This window comes from Bactrocera tryoni, chromosome 2 (assembly GCF_016617805.1).
Source record: "Bactrocera tryoni isolate S06 chromosome 2, CSIRO_BtryS06_freeze2, whole genome shotgun sequence".
NCBI lineage: Eukaryota > Metazoa > Arthropoda > Insecta > Diptera > Tephritidae > Bactrocera > Bactrocera tryoni.
This window is the reverse complement of record NC_052500.1, coordinates 32917390-32937794: the sequence shown is the minus strand read 5'-3', so window position 1 is coordinate 32937794 and position 20405 is coordinate 32917390.

Below are 20405 nucleotides of genomic sequence, written 5' to 3'. Positions count from 1 at the left end.
ACATGACACTTAATCTTCAACATGGTAGCTCGTGGGATGAACCCAAATATTTCGTATGCACGCAAGCCCTACTAGGGATTCATATAATACATTCCACAAATAACTGTACATATCAAGAACGGTTATACATTAACGCGCTCCAGGTCTGTTATTTTGGTTCCCCGCCTTCTTAAGTAATAACATTTCTACATTTTCTATTTTTAACGTGTGTCTCCCGTTAATCCGTTACAGTCTATATGTGGGATGTAAAATATGCTTCCTCGAGTGTTGACTCTTTTGACCGTTAAATCTATCTCACTCTCTCTGTCTCTCTCTGCACTTTGGAAAGGAGATTTAGATCACATTTCTTACTCTACCTTTTTAAACCCTTCTTCTAGAAAAATAATTTATTAATATCGAATCAAAACACAATAAAGGGAGATCCATTTCGAGGTTCCCTATTTAAAAAAAAAAAAAAATATTAAAACTTCAAATTTAATGGAGAATGTTAATTATCCTTCGTAAGAACATTCTTAGGCATTTATTTTTTGAAGATTATCTCTTTCAAATATTGGCCGCGACTACGTCTCAGATGTTCCATCCGTAGAGTCCAAATTCGATGACTCTTTCGAGCATTTCCACTGGTAACTGGCGAATGACACGCGTGATGTTGTGCTCCAAGGCCTGAGTCGAAGGCCTTTACAGGAAATTTTAACGGTGGGATATCACACGGTTTTAGTGGCCAACCGACCGATAAACGTGAAATTGTCTGCTCACCAAAGTGTTCTTTCACTAAATGCATTGATTAATGTGATGCGTGGAAAGTGGCGCAGTCTTGTTGACACCAAATGTCGCCGAGATGATGAGCTTCTATTTCAGGCATAAAATAGTCGATTATCATGCCGCAATAATGTTCGCCATTATCGGTTAAGTTCCCACCGGTAAAACTTTTGAAGAAATATTGACGGATGATTCCACCGACCCACAACCGCACCACACTGCTGTTTTTTCTAGATGAAATGGCAGCTCGTGAATCTCTTCAGGTTGCTCTTCGTTCCAAAGCAGATATTTTGCTTGTTTACATACCCATTGAGCCAGAAATGAGCTTCATCGCTGAAAAAATTTAGCCCGAAAATGTCCGATGTTCTTGGAACTTTTCAAGAGCCCAAAGAACGAAGCGATGGCGTTTGAAAAGGTCAAGCGGCTTCAGTTCTAGCTTAAGCTATATTTTGTATGCTTTCAATTTAATGCCTCGACTTAAGCCAAGTCGTTCCATACGTTAGTCCTAGTTACTGCGAACGGCGCCAAATTGACTCTCCATGGTCTTCGTGTACACTTTCAGCTACGGCTCCCTTATTTTATTCACTGCGCTTTGGACGTGGTCCATTCGGTCGAATATAATCCAGTAATGAATGTTGGGCCTCAAGATGGGTGATGGTGTTGCAAAATGTATGTAGACCTATGATGTTGACATAAGTTGAGCGATGCGCACGAAACACATTCTTTACAGAACGTAAATTTTCGTAATAATGTTGAATGATTTGTAAACGTTGTTCGGGCGTAAGTCTTTCCATGATGAAATGCCAAATAATACTGAACAAAAATAACTTGACACGACTCAAGCGGGATCTGTCAAAAACGGACTATTGAAACAAGTAAGAAAGGGATAAGTTCGGGTGCAACCGAACATTTTATAATCTTGCAACTTGCAAGAATCAAGGCCAGAGAAATACTTTAAGGTGTAAAACCAATAATAGAGAGTAAGGTCAGTCGGATGTTCGAAAATCCTGATATTAGTTACATAGGGTCTAGGCCAAGTTTTCGCTCAAATTTATTTTAAGCATAAAGATACACTGTTATGAGTTAAACACGCTCTCTTATTATCATTGGGATAAGTTACATATTGGCCGATATATGTGGTACAACTCGGAAGCTCGAAAATCTGTATATTAACTATATGGGGGCTAAGGGAAGTATTGGTCTGGTTCAACCCATATGGACATACCATTATAACAGAAGGATTATCCATTAATTTCAGTTATATATATGACCTGGCTACGCTTGGAATATCCAATTGGCGCCACGAAGCGAAAAGAAGAAGCGACTGGCGCGCTGTTGTTAACTCGGCTATAATCGCGTAAGCGGTGTCTACGCCAATTAAGAAGAAGATATCATACATTGACCGACATTTTCGATCAAAATTTAACTAAAGGAACCGAGGCGTAAATATTCGGTGCCTAAGGGCTTGACCATTTTTTTTGTCATAAGGTGAACAAATTTTGTCATAAGGTGGCAGACGCTAAAGGCATTGTTTGTGCAAAGTTTTATCCCATTATATTAATTGCTTCCTGACTGGAAAGTGAAAGAAACAAGTGGACTTCAAAATGGTGCTATATGGGAAGTAGACGTGGTTGCTGTCCGGTTTCGTATTTTTTTGCAATGTGACAAAATTTTGCCGAAATCGGTTAGACGGGTCACGAGATATGGGATTTCACAAAAAAGTGGCCGGTGCCACGCCCGTTGTTCAATTTTCATACCGACTCCTATAAAGCTCTCTAATACCATTTGGAAGTGAAATTTAATGTATCTGGTGTATTTAGTTATTTATTTATCGCACTTTTAGTAGTTTAAACAGTACCTTTATATGGGAGTGAGCGGGGTTATCTTCCGAGTGCATCCATTTTCACACAACCGGTAGAAGTGCTTATAAGGTTTGTACTCAGCAAATTTTTTTGTTGTAGCTCAAGTGGTTTAGGAGATATGTACATTAATTAAAAAATATTACCCACAGGTGCCCTTTCTGGCGCGATTCTCTGTACCAAATTTCAGTTATATATCTTAAATTAGTTAGTTTAGTTATGACACTTTATATGTTTTCGGTTAATGGCGATTTGTGGGTGTGGCAGTGGTCCGATTACGCCCATCTACGAATTGGAATTTTTTTTTTGTACTAAGGAACTCGCATACCAAGTTTCATCAAGATATCTCAATTTTTACTCAAGCTACAGCTTCCACAGACAGACGGACAGACAGAAAGTCAAACGGATTTCAACTTTTATCGTCATCCTGATCATTTATATATACATAACCCTATATCTACTTATATCGTTTAGTTTTGGGTGATCCAACAACCGTTAGGTGAACAAAACTATAATACTCTATAGCAACATGTTAAAAGAGTATAAAAAGTACCTATACTTGGATCAAGCTTTACAACCAAGTGCTTAGGTTCTAAAGAGTTTGAAGCAGTTCTCAGTGACACTGACTGCAAATAAAGACTTAAATAAAATGTCTACCATAGGCTATAAAGATCACAGTTCACATTATGTTGACTAACGTAGAAGGGCACCTCTGATCTGGAAGAGAATCCTTAGGGATATGATTTGAAAAACTACGACGAATTTATATGGTTCGAGAGTTGGTAAAGAGTTTGCAAATTTTTTATCATTTCGAATACGCAGTCTTCTAATCCGGAAGAGAACTTAAAATCTCTCAATATACCAGTATATACGCAGGGATCTTATGAAGCACTCCTTCCATCCTCAGATAACTTACTTCAATTGAGTATTTTTGTCAGTTGAATAACTTCAATAGCATGTCGGCAATGATGACAAAATCGGAGTTGAGTAATAACAAGTTAGTCAAAGAGCCAGCAAAGCTGTGACATACAGCTACTTTCCTGCTGCACAGTCGGTGGGTTCTTCTACTGATCGGGGGTGGGGCGCAACTAACTAAACACAAACACATACTTGTATAATTGTATGTGCGGCGTATACACAATTAATTAAATTGTCTGTTGCAATCCGTTTCGTATCGTTTGCTCAGCTGAGTGGCTGGTGTGTGTTAGTCTTGCGTGCGTTGTGTGAGTATTTGTGCGAGTATTTCCTAAGCGCGCTTAAGCGAAGCGTCTTGCGTCCCAAAGCTGTGCGCACAAACAAATAATGCGACTGGTTTATTTTGCTATTTAATTTCTCCTTTTATTTGTGGCAACTGCTTCGGTGTAGTTGTTGTGTTAGCTGCTGACTACGCCCGGCTGTGCCTTGCTAGTCATTAATTTTTCTACACTTTGCTATTTCGTTATGTTCCATTTATCAGTGCTGCCGCTGCTGCTCTGAGGAGCAGTGAAATTGAAATTGATTGAATTCATCTCGCAGGATTTGTGTTCTATTCAATTTTGTTTCAATTTTTTATTTCGATCCTATATACTATATACAGCCATGGACACATAAATAGCACACTTGGTCATCAAATAAGAAAACAGTTATTTATTCCTTAGGTTTATCACTTACGGATTTAAAGAGGAATGCGTTTAATTTTAAAAACTATTCACTTTAATATAACTATAACACTGAAATAATAAATATTTTATTATTGCCAAAAAAAGACGAAAACATCAATATCCTATATGACAGCTTGGACACATAAATAGCACAATCTGAAAAGGGGCTTAAAAAAAGGTACAAAAATTTATAAAAATTATTAAAAAATTGCAAAAGATTGTTCATTTCGTTAGTATTTTGTACAATATCCATCATTTTTAAGCATCCGCTCACATCTTTTCTGCATGCTGTCCACCAGTTCTTGATATCGTTCCTTTGGGATTGAATACCAAGGCTCCTCAATTCCAGCCCATAAATCATCAAAATTTTTGAATTTTTTGCTTGCTATTTTGAACTTTATATCAATTCATAAATTTTCTATTGGTTTCAGGTTTGGGTTTTGCGCAGGCCACTCATAAATTTTAAATTTTTTATTGCCGAGATCATACTTTACTATCTTTGCGGTGTGTTTCGGATCATTGTCTTGCATAAATGTCCAGTTTATGGGCATGGATTGAAATACATTTTATTTTTCAGTATATCCAAATACTAAAACTGGTCCATTTTACCACTTATTCGAACAATTGGCACGATGCCATGCCATGAAAACACGCCCCGGACCATGATACTTCCACAGCCATACTTAATGGTTTTTTGGTATACCTAGGGTTAAGGGCTTGACCTTGTGGACGACGTAAAAATGATTTTCCAACTGGAGCCTTCCTATTTATCTTGGTTTTGTCGCTCAAAAACACGTTCTTCCAAAATTGTGTTGGTTTGTCTCCGTGGGCCTTTCCAAATGCCAGTCGAATTTTGATGTGGCGTTTTGACAGGAGTGGTTTCTTGCTGGTAATTTGTCCAAAAAGTTGAGATAAGTTGAGTCGTCTTCCTACAAGCTTTCTGGACACGTCCACACCATATTCGTCATTAATTTCGATCATAATTTCTCTGGTTGGCTTAAAAGGATCCGCTTTGCTCTTCCGTACTATGTATTTGTCAACACAAATATCGGATTTACGTGGTCCTGGTTTTCTTGGTATCTTTTTATTGACACAAGGTGGGTCTGTTTTGTTGCGTAAAGAGCATTTTATAACATTTTTGGAGAGCAATATATTATTTTAGCAATTTTGACAGGATCTTTTCCTTTTTTGCTCATATTGGATATAAGGACTCCCTTTGCCGGCGTGGAATGTTTTTTTTCCTTCTCATTTTAACGAAATATCGATGAAATAATTATATATTCGCAGAATTAAATTAAAAATATGCGAGAACCTCACACAAAATTAAAAAAAGTACGAACTTAAAAATGTGCTATTTATGTGTCCACCTCAAATCAACACTATACGCAATAAAATTGTCGCGTACAAAATTTAATAGAAAATAAACAGTATTTTTATGCAGGGAAATGAGCCTCATAATAGTGACAAGTAGATACATACCAAATTTTTATTGTTCAGCTACTTTAGGATTAAAAAAAATTAGAATTAATATGGGATTCAGATGTGTGCTATTTATGTGTCCATGGCTGTACATAGTACTTAAATACTCTTTCGTACAAATTTTCGGCAAATTTATTTATTTAATTTTATTTGCGCCAATTCTTGACGGCTTAAAGTTGTTGAAGGTTGTTGAGCAGCAGCCTTGCCAGAGTATTTGTGTTGCGGTCGTCTGTTTGTTGCTGCTGCTGTTGTTGGGTGTGCGCTCAGCTGAAGCGAGAAAATCGAAATTAAATGCGATAGGCGAAAATCGGTAAACATTGAAATTCGTTTGTTTTGAGGAATGTTTGTAAGGCTTTTGTGTGTTTTTCGTTTTGCTGTGCGTTGTGGGGAAATTAACTGGCTTGAATGCGAGGTAATTCGGTGCAAATTCCAATGTTACGAAAACATTTGCCATGAATTTAGGAAATTAGGTTGTGGTATTGATTTTTCGTTTGTGTAAAGATAACACACTTTAAAATAAAATTCTTGAATTTTGGTAAGTTTGGTAGTGTCGAAAGCATTCACAATTCCCAAACAGTTTTCCCAAGGGTATTTACAACAACAGGAAGACCTCAGAAGCCAAATATTTGCTTCGTTTCATTTGTTCTGAGTATTTGGCAATACTGTATTATTTACTGTTTTGAATGATCGGTTAGCTAACAGCAAAGCAAGAGTTAAAGCAATGTCCACGTTACGCATTTCAATAATAATGAAAGATTAAACAAATTAGTATCGGTCTAACTCGCATATTATCTTAGCTTTGCTGTTAATATAATTTAATTAAACACAGAAGTCGAACCTAAATATACAGCATCAGGAACGTAAAAATTGTTAGCGATATCGACAGTGAGTAGGTCGTAGTAGTGATAAAGTTTCCAGTTGAGAGCGTTTTAGACTGCGTTCAGACGAGGACCGTTTCTGTCGCTCATTATCGGCAAACTCTTTGTTTGGTCATTCAAGCTGGTGAGAGCTAATAATCGGTGTTTTTAGAACTAGGAACTAATATAGACGTGAATTAAATACGCCTAGCGACAAATGTAATCCAGGTGACCTGGATATTAAGTCAACTAAGAATGAAGTGATCTTAGAATGCAATTCATAAATTTCCTCCGCATCTTCCCGCAAAAAATTTGTTCTGAGCCAAGAACTCAAGAGAATTGAGAATGTTTGCTGCTGAGGAATTGGGCGTCAAAGAAAAGGTGATTGCTTTAAGCAATATGCTTCTTCCAATGCTGATTAATAAAATTGTTGTTACTTAAACCTAAAAGATACGACCATGCGTTTTTGTGGCTAAAGTATACATTTACTTATACTATGTACATACATGTATATAATGTACTACTGTGATCAAATTGAAAGGTGAATTTTTAATTTATACTTCGCTTGTTTTCGAATCGACAAATTTTTTATTTATTCATTTTAGATATTGTGTCATTTTGGTAGCTAGCATTATAAACAGTAATACATTTCTTTTGTACATTAGAGAAATGATTTTATAGTTTTAGTTAAAGGAAATATTAGTCTATACAAAAATATTCCTTCTAGTATTTTGTCAAACCTCCTTTGCTTTTTATAACGGCTTTTATAGGCTCGGGCATTAAATTTATGAGGTTTTTTTTAATGTACCTGCTCCAATACCGTTATACCACGCTTCTTCGAGAATTCCATCTAACTCTGCTAAGTCCTTTGGTCTCTTCTGTGCTACCTGAGCCTTCATTATAAACCGAAGGTTCTCAATTGGATTGAGATCCGGACTGTTACCTGGCCACTCCAAAGTCGAGACCCCGATTTTTGAAAACTAATTTTTCACCTTAAAGAAAGAAAAAAAGGACAAGTATAAAATTTGTAATTAAAATTATAGCAATAAACTCTAGTTGTACAAAAAAATGGATACTTACTATTTTGGCACGATGGCAGGGCGCAGAGTCATCCTGAAAAATAAGAACATCCGTTCGTGAAAAGTGGTTTTCCATTGAAGGTATTAAATTTGTTTCCAGTATGTGCTTAGTCCCATTGACGGTTCCTTCTATTATGGCTAGTTGCCTAAGGCCATAGTAGGAAAAACAACCCCAGATCATTCGGCTGCCTCACTGTTTAACAGTTCTTTGAACCCACTCGTCCTTGAACCGCTCACCAGTTTTCCTTCTCACGTAGGACACACCGTCGCTGCAGAAAAGTTTAAATTTGGACTCATCTGAGAAAATTATATTTCGGAAATCATGCTGAGTTCAATTTTGATTTTCTTTTGCCCATAGTAAACGGGTTTGACGCATTTTTGAGGATAAAAATGGTTTTTTGGCGGCGCGACGACCGTTCAAACCAACTTCTTGAAGCCTTCGACAGTTCTTGCGCTAACTTCCGTACCGATATCTTTAAATAATTCTACTTTAATGCCCTCAGCAGTTTTGAAGCGACCCTTCAAGCTGATACGTTCCATAACACGATCTTCTCTAGAACTTTTCTTCTTCTTTGCTCGAGAGCCAGTTTTTCTCTTAAGAGACCTGGTTTTATCGAAATTTTTTAGAAATTCTCCGATGGAAAATTTGCTGAAGCCCACTCTATCACTAATTTCCCGAATGGTCAGATTTTCTTTACTCAAAATCAAAATGTAACTTTTTTGCAATTCGGACATTTTTTTTTTAATTTGACATATTTAAGTTTTAACGAAGCACGAGCACGAAATAAACTTTGAAACTTTTGAAAAAAAAACTAAAAGTTGTTATAAAACGAGGACAGAGCACAAATTTATATGAAGCAATAAACCTTTCGGCTGAAAATTACACTTGTCGGTTACAATCGTACTTTAAATAAAAATCGACGGGTTGTCCGGATTTCACTGTTCGCTACTGTATATGCCACTACACCCAACTCTTGTTTTACACGGTAGATACGTTCCTCAGAAATCCGTGTAAAAAAAAATGTGTATAAAAAGAGGCGGTTCCTCTAGTAAAATGGGGGATATGTTCCACGTCATCTGAAAACCGTGCAAGATGAAACTAAGAACTATATTTACTTCGAAAAACCGTGTAAAAAAAGTTGAAAACTATAAAATTTCGCATATGCATACAAATTGTATGTTCATTTGGCATTTTATTGAACATTAAAACTTAAAATACATAATTCATACAGGTGAAAAATTGGTAAAGCAAGAAAAAAACAAAAGAAATCCGGTAATCCTAAATTAAGAACAGAAAAATTAGAATGAAATAAGGAAAAAATATTTACATAGCTACATAATTATTCTTCGCTACTTGATAACAAGCGCAATAGTTTGCGACGAACTGGACTAAAGTCGGTATCATCGCTGGAGATATCCATTTCAGCAATGTAAAAATCATGCGAACAAAATGTGTAGGTAAGAGCTATCGAATAAGGAGATTTTCCAGTTATGTACTACTACGTACGTTCATTTCAGCAGTGGTGCTAAGTGTGGCAAAAACAACATAATTACAAGACAGTGATTTTGAAATCGTACTAGATTAAAAATTTTTTACAAGAAATTTTTTTTTCAACCATGTAACTTTAAATACGTGTATATTGTACACACTTACCGACATCTTCGGTCTAAAGTTTGTATGTTTAACGAAATTTATTGTACTTAGGATATGGGAGTCGGGTTAATTCATAGACCAACTTCACTTATTTTCGACATTAAATAAATAAATTTGCTATAATATCTTTTATATTGACCGATAGTTTCTGTTGAAAATCTTATATTATTTTATCCAAATGATGCTCACTGAGTTTCATAAAGCTTTATTCCCATACACACTACATGTACTATATAAAAAGTAAGGTTAACTCGATGTTCTAATTCCTTGATACAAGTAATATTGAGGTTAAGGCATGGTGTCCTCCCATTTTATGCGCAAAGATACATTGTCATTAGAAAAATACCATCTCTACATCTCATTAAGATATTTTATATATTGCCCGTTAATTCATATATTGATCAACTGGAAGTTTAAAAATGTTTTGTTAGGTATATATAGGATAAGAGAAGTAAGTATTGATCCGAACAAATCCATTTTAGACATATGTACATATCAGCCTACTATTAACAAGAAAATGTTTTTTTCCGAATTCCAATAATTAACCGATATTTGCGATAAAAGATTGTATTCCGATATATCGAATTTTTTCGCTTTAATTTTAGGAATGTTAGGATAGTTTTATGTTGTGAATTTAGTTGAAATAGGTCGCGTGGGCCCAGTGGTATGAGTTTTGACCCAAATGAGTTCGGTGCCACGCCCATAGGCCCTGTGGCAACATCACTCGTCCTCTTGTCGCCCTCTCGAGTAAAGTTTAGTTTCTTTGGCACAATTATTTATTGGCTTATCGCCCTTTTAATAGTTTTAAGCAAAACCATTGACAGATTTCCTCCAATTCCGTTTTTTCCAGAGGATGACAAAAAAATATGTTATGAGCACCTCTCGGTCATTATACTTTAGCGGTTTAGGATATATGTACGTACGTACATACATTAAACATATGTATTAGAGGGCAGCGCCATCCTCACTGTAAAACAATTTTAGGGACATCCTTCTTATAGTTTCTTCATATATCAAAATTTTTACTCTAGTTTATGCCTTCATACTGGACGGACAGCCAGTCACCCGAATTTGAGCTCGTCTCGTGTTCATTTATATACATACTCGTACAATGTGCGTAAGTAAACAGGACTTCAAAAATTTTTGGTCAAAACAGAAAAAATGAGACGGATTCTGAGCAATTTGGTCGTCAGTCAATTTGTGCGGAACAAACCGTGCACACACCTTTCGTAAGCCCAAATGTTCGAACAAAATGCGATAAATCGATGTTATGGAGATTTTCAATTCCATTTCCAAGAATTTCAATGATGATTTCGGCTGATTTTTTGTTTCGATGGAATTTCCGGGGATCGCGGATTTTGATTGGCCCACATGTTGGTCGTCATTATGTCGCCATAAACTTGTTTCATCAATTGAAACGTTTCGGTAAACGTTTTACCAATTTTAAAATAGAATTTAATGTTGGCTCTTTGTTCGAAGCTCAATAACTTCACTTCCAATCAATGAAATGTCATGAAATTCTCACTGGACAATCGATAAAGATAGCAGATTCTAACGCACTAGTCGACATATAAATGGCGCCACCAGGGGGCGCTAGATTCAAAAAGTTCTGCTTACTTTGGAATATACCTTGTATATATAGCTATACACACAAACAACCGTTCGGTAAACCAAACTCTTACAGTCAACATGTTGGGAGAGTGTAAAAATGGGCGAAATGGATCCTTAACTTATCAAGCCTATAGAACCGATAATCTCATTTCCTAGGGTTAAACTTTCATCGAATAAAATGGTCTCTATATGAAATTAAGAGAGTATATTTTCATGAGAGTAGTGTGGCCTAGTGCTAAAACTGGATAAAATCTGTTCATTTCTTTCGATAGGCCCTATATATTCAAAGCCTTGATAGCACATGTATATTATTAGAGTTTGAAAATATTCGTTATCTCTGGTATCAAACTGCTTAAGCTGAAGTTAGACAACCGTCAATAACTGGTAATAATAGTTTGTATGGGAAAAGAAATTTTGCTTTTGCTATTTTTCAGAAATTTTTCATATTTCCTCTCCATCTAAACTTTTCCTGCACTTCTGCAATTACTTCAAAATCACAGCTAGCCTAATCCTTAGAGCTTTTATCGAGTTTCAGTTAGACTAACAAACAGAAATTCTTTCATATATACGTGCGGACGCTACATTTTTATACTCCTTCCAATGCGCATAAAGTATTTTAGTCCTTTTTCCTTTTTCAACAAATAAAGCGTGTGTAAGAATCACTTTATTTTCACTCTAATAGAAATATTTTTATTAAAAGTTTCAGAGCTTTGCTCGCATATAGAAATATTGAAAAATTCTGTTACATATTTTGCCTTCACAATTACACACAAGCACACCAGCATATGTATGTTTGTACGAATAATTGTGCAAGTGTCATAATTCCTTGCGTAAATAAATGGAAAGAGTTTTTTTGATTGAAATTTATACTTTTTCTAAATACGAAAATGTGGTTAAATTGTTACGCAGACACAGCTCTATGTGTGTTATCTCACTTATGAGAGTCTCTCGTAAAGTATCGCATGCTCTACATGGAAAACAAGCTGTGTGTGTGTGTGTGTGTGCCCTTCATTTCACTTCAAGTTTTCACCTCAATATTCAAGCATAGCTCGAAGGTGAGCTGCTGAAGTGCACTTATTGCTGCAGTTTGGATTATTTTCAAAAATCCTTCAAGATTTTGCCTCACTTGGAATATGCAAACCAACAACGTGCAACATGCAACAGAGCGTGGCAAATAGCAAAATATGTTATTTGTGTATGCGTGTGTGTGTGACATTCGTAGCTTGAGCTTAGTTTTATAGAGATTCTCTAATGAATTTGATAACGAATTTCTCATAACTTTTTGCTTGCTACGTGCCCTCAGTCCTGCTGTCCACAAAATCTATACGAGATGACTTACAACATAGTCGCTGCTGCATGAAGCACCTTCCACCGTGCCACACACCTGCACATGTGTATGCGTGTGTGCAGGAGGCTTGCGTGTGTTATGACATGCAATTAAGATAACAGCAAAAGTGCACACCCGACCACACACACACACACATACACATACTATATATGGTATAGTATACACTTAAGTGTACGCCTACAAGCGAATATCTAAAAGTGTCGAAATGTGTCTGTGTGTGTATAGAGGTTGGCTCGAGACGTTGCTCTCCTTGCAGTCAAGAGTCACACACACACACACATACGCATACTTACAGACCTGCATTTCTGTAAAAATCTGCCTGAAGCCAAGGAACGAAGGCACGGCTTCGGTGGTAGGTGGCTAAGTATTTAAGTCTCTGAATCTCGGGAAATTCGAAATCGCAGAATCATCAAGTCATTTTAGTTGCCGCTTTGTGCTGCTTACGTAACGCTCAGTCGCCGCCTCCCTTGCTTACCGGCCTCGGCCGCTTTGCATGCGTTTGGACAATTTTTAATTTAATTTCCATCAGAGCTTTGCTTTGCATTTCACAATGTCGGTGGCTTATGAGAGTCAAGCTCCCGTAGTTGCTTAACCTCGCGCCAACACAAAGGCATTTCACTTTTTCGTAGGCTTTGCCTTTGATTTCGTGCGCTCCCTCGTGTAACCGCTGCTCCGTTACTGTGCTTTGCGCAAGGACGTTGGGCGCTGTAGACCCGGGAGGGTGGGTTGTTTGGGTGGTTGCGATAAGCCGGCGTGCCATTGAAGGTGACAGCAGATCGCAGAATTTCTTTAGTGTTTTCTTTAATTTACTCAAGCGCATCTAAATGAGTTTGACATGCCATGACGTTGTTCCGACTTTACTTAGCTGTTGAGGGATATTTAGCGTCTCGTTTTTTTTATAATTTTCTGCTTTTGATTTTGTGCATAGTAATGCTGTGCTTAGGCTTTTCAACTTTGACGTTGAAACTCATTTATTTGTGAATAAAATGGCGGTTAACTCGGTTTGATTTTGAACTTACGAATTTGTGCTTCCTGTTTTTTTGTGCGAAAGGGAGTATATTGCAACGTGCCCAACTTTAAAGTATATCAAATGTTGCGTTATTGGAATTACATTGCTCTATGTACTAATTGGTGGGAAGGTTGCCAACAGTTTCAAAATTGTAAACAAAAAACACGGTTGGGCTAAGTTTGAGCTTAAACGAACAGTGCAAAATCAAATTTGGGGAAATACTTCCAGAAGTTTGATATTGCGGAAGAATTTAGCACTAATTGTTCGACGATAGCGATATTGGATAATAATGAGATGTGCTATTTTAGTAGATTAACTCACACACTAACCGATTTTCGGATCAAAGGGAACACGAACAGACTAACTAGACTTTCGGTAGGTAACTCGGTTAATATCATCTGGGTACCCAATCATATAGGTAGAGAAAAAAATGAAATGAAAGAAAGGTAGTAAGGTTATTTGAAGCAATGAACTCTACAGGAACACCTCAATACTTCAAAGACAAGCATCACAGAGGCAGACCAAAAAGATCCTACTTTAAGACTTTTAGGAACTCTGTAACGTTGCAGTGTTGATCATTGGGCACCTTCCTTTAAGATCCCATCTTCAGAAAATGAGAAAAGTTGATAAGGCGGAATGCAAAGTATGCGTGGAGGACGACGAGACGATGATGTAACATTATCTATGCGAATGACCAGCCTACAGCTGAATGATAAGGACATATTTCACTGCATGGACTCCAATGTGAGAGACATTTCGTAGCGGCTGTGGAAAAGATTCCGTTTTTTAACAAAATCCACAGCCACCGTATAAGACTTAAAAGATCAAAGCGACGCCTTTCTTGCAACTTATTCTAAAAATTATTTTGTCACGGATTCCCATCCGTTTACAGAAATTTTAGATCAATTATGAAATAAAGTACTAATTTTAGACTAGAAAAATCACTAAGCTATTTATCATTCCTTACTTCTGTATTTGTTCCATCAGGAGTGGGAAGGAGCTCCTCAAGCCGTCTCAATGCCAAACGAGGTTTCAGACAAGGCGACTCCCAATCGTGCGACTTCTTCAACCTGCTTCTGGAGAAAATAGTTCGAGCTGCAGAACAAAATAGAGAAGGTACCATCTTCTATAAGAGTGTACAGCTGCTGGCGTATGCCGATGATATTGATATCATCGGCCTCAACACCCGCGCCGTTAGTTCTGCTTTCTCCAGACTGGACAAGGAAGCAAAACAAATGGGTCTGGCAGTGAACGATGGCAAAACGAAATATCTCCTGTCATCAAACAAACAGTCGTCGCACTCGCGACTTGGAACTCACGTCACTGTTGACAGTCATAACTTTGAAGTCGTAGATAATTTCGTATATCTTGGAACCAGCGTAAATACCACCAACAACGTCAGCCTAGAAATCCAACGCAGGATAACTCTTGCCAACAGTTGCTACTTCGGACTGAGTAGGCGATTGAGAAGAAAAGTCCTTCTAGGTCATATCATTCGAAATGGATGAAAAGCTCTGCAGAGTATTCGCGACGCAGTACCCGCCTGGGGGAAGCAGAGGTTCCTCCCACTCCGTTGTAAAAGACGGGTGGATTTTACCTCAACAGAAGAAACGACTCACGCTGTTGTTAACTCGGCTATAACCCATAAGCGATGTCTCACGCCAGTAAAAAGAAGAATAAGTGCTTGTCACATATACCGCTTGTCACAACCGAAGCCAACCAATCTTTACAGATGTTTTGATTCAGATACACAAGTTCCGATATTTTAATAAATGAAGTGCCATAAACCTTCTTTGTAATATAATTACTCATATTATGATTACAGTTTTCGACAAATTGAAATTAACGCGCCTATTAGTGCAGTTCAATAAGTTTTGCGTTTGACAAGAAAAACACAAGCTTATTTAAAAACACTTTATTATTCAGTATAATCACCGTGAACATTAATACATTTTCTCTCTATCCCAATCTGTGGATCCCATCCCAAGTAAGAATCCGGAAGGTGTGCAAAATACGCTTCAATAGCTGTTTGACCTCTTCAATTGATGAAAACGATGCACTCATACTCTTTTTGAATTCTGGAAACAAATGAAAGTTGGAGGCTAAGTCTGGTGGATTTCGAACTTTAATTCATGGATTTTAGGTCATTGCTCTTGTGATACGGTGCATTGTCTTCATTAAAAATATTTTTTTCTTCTGCAAACCGGGTCACGAATTTGTTTCTTCATCTGGTTCAAAAGGATGCAATAATATTAAGAATTAATTGTTTTCCTAGTTTGCAATTAATCCATAAACAAAATTCCTCTCATATCCCAAAAAAACTGATGGCATAACCTTCTTGGGCGATTTCCGGACACGAAATCGTTTCGAAGCCGAACAACCAGGTTCATACCACTCCTTAGCCGCATGTTTTAATCCAGGATCATGATGATAGACCCAAGTCTCACCCATAATGATGAATCGACGCACAAAATATACTTTATGCTTTTTAAAACACTCCAGATGTTGCTGAGGAAGTCGTATTCGAATGTGTTTTTGTTCCATTGTTAGCGAATGCGGCACCCATTGTGCACACAGTTTTTTAAAACCCAAAATATCACTTAAAATATGGCTCACACTGACGAATGAGATGTGTAGAGCCTCTGGTAAATCTCTCTAAGTCAATCAATGATCTTCCAAAGCCATAACCTGTATTTTGGCTTATGAGCTCTGGTGTTGATATCGCCTAAACGTCCTTCTTATATATCAATTAAGTTAATTAATTTTTTTATTTTTACGGAAACCCATCCATTAGAATATTGTATAAAATACTTTCGTTACAATTTTATTGTCTACAAAATGCTATTAAATAAATGTTTGATAAAAAATTTATCTGAATAAGCAAGAAAATTTTAAAAGTTAGAGAGATGTGGTTAGAGTTAGATACCTGGCTGATAAATTCAACTAACTTTAATTAACCATTACTCAAAATTTATTGCTAATTACTTAGTTTTACTTAATTATTTCTCATTCGTTATTCAAAATTGACTATATAGTGATCATTCTTCATCCTAATAATGTATTGCTCAATGTTCGTTAATCATAATTTATTTATTTATTCGTTATTCGTTATTCCTAGTTCATTTTTCCTCATTTTCTATTCATTAAGCACGAGAGTATTATAGTTTGTTCACATAACGGTTGTTTTGTAAGTCCTAAAACTAAAAAGAGTCAGATATAGGGTTATATATACCAAAGTGATCAATTGTGACGAGTAGAGTCGAAATCCGGATGTCTGACTGTCCGTCCGTCCGTCCGTCCGTCCGTGCAAGCTGAAACTTGAGTAAAAGGTGAGATATCATGATGAAACTTGGTACACGTATTCCTTGGCTCCATAAGAAGGTTAAGTTCGAAGATGGGCAAAATCGGCCTACTGCCACGCCCACAAAATGGCGGAAACCGAAAACCTATAAAGTGTCATAACTAAGCCATAAATAAAGATATTAAAGTGAAATTTGGCTCAAAGGATCACATTAAGGAGGGGCATATTTGGACACAATTGTTTTGGAAAAGTAGGCGTGGCCCCGCCCCCTACTAAGCTTTTTGTACATATCTCGGAAACTACTATAGCTATGTCAACCAAAGTCTACAAAGTCGTTTTCTTCAGGCATTTCCATATACAGTTCAAAAATGGAAGAAATCGGATAATAACCACGCCCACCTCCCATACAAAGGTTATGTTGAAAATCACTAAAAATGCGTTAACGGACTAACAAAAAACGTCAGAAACACTAAATTTTACGGAAGAAATTGCAGGAGGAAGCTGCACCCAGACTTTTTTTAAAAATTGAAAATGGGCGTGGCCTCGCCCACTTATGGACCAAAAACCATATCTCGGGAACTACTTGACCGATTTCAATGAAATTCGGTATATAATATTTTCTTAACACCCTGATGACACGTACGAAATATGGGTGAAATCGGTTCACAACCACGCCTTTTGTCAATATAACGCTATTTCGAATTCCATCTGATGCCTTCTCTGTATAATATGTATATGAATACATTAGGAACCAATGATGATAGCGGAATAAAACTTTACAAAAATACGGTATTTTAAAAATATATAAATGACGTATAATGAAATCTCGATTATCACTTTATAATGCGAGAGTATAAAATGTTCGGTGACACCCGAACTTAGCCCTTCCTTACTTGTTCATTATTCATTTTTCACTATTCATTATTCATTAATCATTCTACATTAATGTTAAATGCTTGAACTTTATCGAAGTAACTCATCTGCAAAGGTTGTCTAAAAACTAAAAACTTTGCCGCCTGCTTGAGCCACGCAAATTTTTTTCATCTGTTAGCATATTGGGCAGCCTAAACTTTATGGCGGAAGTCTGCTGTGCCCGACAAGTTCAACGCCACGAGCAGACGGTGTAAATGCGCCACCAGATAACGTCCAAGTCCTGAGGTAGCCGAGTGATATCGGGCGACGAAAGAAGACTTTCAAAAGTAATTGGAAATGAGTGGCGGCAGAACACACGCATCGAACATCGCACATCAATTGTACACCTGGACGGTAACTAAACAGAGCGCAGAAAGATCGAGGGTGCAGCTATGTCCCGAATAGAAGAGAAAATAATCAAATCGGAATCTGAATGATTGTGCGCCCAACGAAAGTGGCAAGGCGACTGATAGTTGGTGGTTCACCGACCAGCGGTGCGGAGTCAAACGGAAGTGTTCAGTGTATCAGTGGAAATCGCTGAATGCCGCCATGTTGGTTGGTAGCTCTTGCACACCTAGGGAAGCCAACGCTACAGCCGAGACAATTGCATGCCAACATTGCGAACGTAATGATGAAAGGTGTGAAGGTGTCTGCGCTACATTTTGAAAATCAGCGTGGCTTCCTGCTGCTTATGAACTTGTGTTTTCTTGCGCCCCCGACACTTTGTGCAACTACAGCGGAATAGCTGGAGCGTGAAACACATTTCGTAGCATTCGCGATGGCGTTAATTCGCTAAATGCGAGCACACACGCGTCTTAATGGGGAAGTGAGTGTGTGTGTCGTAGCGAAATTTAAAGGCTGTTGCACTGCGTAATTGCAGTGCAAATAAACTTATTCTCAAATGGATGACGTCGGTGGTTTCACCAAGCAACAGGCCAGCACGGCTCCGAATACACCAACACACGCACGCAGTTTCACAAACGCATAAGTGAAATACCAACCGTTATCTGCTGAACTGTAAGACAGAGCAGTAACAGCAACAACAACAACAACTGCGATGGCAACATATGAAAAGGCAGCAGCAGCAATGTCCGCTCGGCGAACTTGAATGCTAGTTGACCCGCATTTGCAGTAAACATCGCTGGGGCATCTTTAGACGACGCGGCGCGGCGCGGAGTGACGTGCGGGTGCGGATGCAAAGTGGCATGCGACCACCAGTTGGGTGCAAAGTTAATTTATGTGACATTTATGGGTATCCGCTGAGTGAACTAAATACTATGCGGCACGTTCATTGAATTGCCGCAATTTGCGAGTGCAGCAAAGAGTGGCGGGTGGCTGCGCTTGCTAACACTCAACTGCATGACGGTGAACGCAAAAAAATACACCTACAATATATATGTATATGCACTTGTGTAAATATAGCTTATAAACGTATAGCACCGCATATTTAACACACTTGTCTTCCATGTTCGCCGTGGCGTATGAGTAATATTTAATAAGCTTCTTTTGCCGGTACACTGTGCGTGTGCATGTGTGCGTGGTCGGGTAAGTTAATTAGTTGTTGTAGGCGCATGTTGTTAAAATTAATCGCATTTGATATATGTACGCGTATTTTACACAATGCAAACTAAGTACACAATACGTATACGCCGTGGCTCCGCATTGCTTCCAGCGTAAATACATTTTGCTATCTGTTTGGCTCTTACTTAGAGAGGATACGTGCAAGACAAACAAATTTAGCGAAGTAAGGATAATACTTAAAACTCATATTTTTAATTGGCAAGTAAGGAAGTGCATTCTCGGCGGATATATGCGGAATATAGCGAATCTTAGGGGTGGATTTCTTCATATTATCAATAACGTTGCGATATAAGTATGTACAGTTGTCATATATCTGGGAATTTATAGGTTTATATACGGAAAAATTAGTAAGGACCGATCTTCATGTAAGCTGGCGCTAGTATCCTACACATTAAAATTAACTTTGATATTCATGGCAGGATCGAGACGTTCACGCAAGTGAGAAAGTTCTCCAACTGCCATTCATTTGGGAGTGGCCAGAAACTATTCCTTTATATATGGCTCAAACAGATCATGACTTCCTATTTTAGTCTTATTATCCTCTGGATAACCAAAAATATCCGTTTGAAGTCGAACAAAATTGAGAAGGCTTACCATACCTCCCCAGGGTTGTGTGCTGGGTTTGGGACGCAGACCACGTAAAAAACAACACTAAGCGCCAATTCGTTGTCAGATTTGGGTGAGAGGCTCCGTCGCCGAGTCATGGCATTCTTTTATGATTCTCGCTATTATATTCCGTAGAAACAAGGAATATGGCGTACTGAGATGAGAAAGCACTTACATATATGCTTCGAGAGAATTGTTCTCTGCAAGGTCTTTATGGCCGTCTGCGTTAACGATGACAATCGAAGAAGATGGAGCCACTAACTATATGAGGTCCACGGCAATATGGTTATGTCGAACGCAACGAAGACGATGTTCCAGCGAAAAATTCCGTCGATTGGAGACCCATGAGGAGACAACAGAAGCAGGGGCGCATTCAAATGAAGACTCAAGTGAATAGAGATGCGTCTGCACTTGATATGTACAACTGCGTGACATTGAAAAAATTGAAGCTAATGGCGAAGCTTTGTATTTTCGACCCGAAAGGCTGTAGTGTCAAAGAAGAAGAATTTGTGAAGAATGCTGAACAGCAGGTATTTGAAATTATTTTGTAAATTTTATATTATGTTCTGTGGACTAAGTTGCGAGTTTATAATGATAAGAGTAAACCTCAAACTACATACGTCCTTGTATAGTATTACTATAACTATAAAGTGTTCAAGTTTCTGAGAGTGCACGGCATCAAACCGCATGAAATGTTTATTATATACACA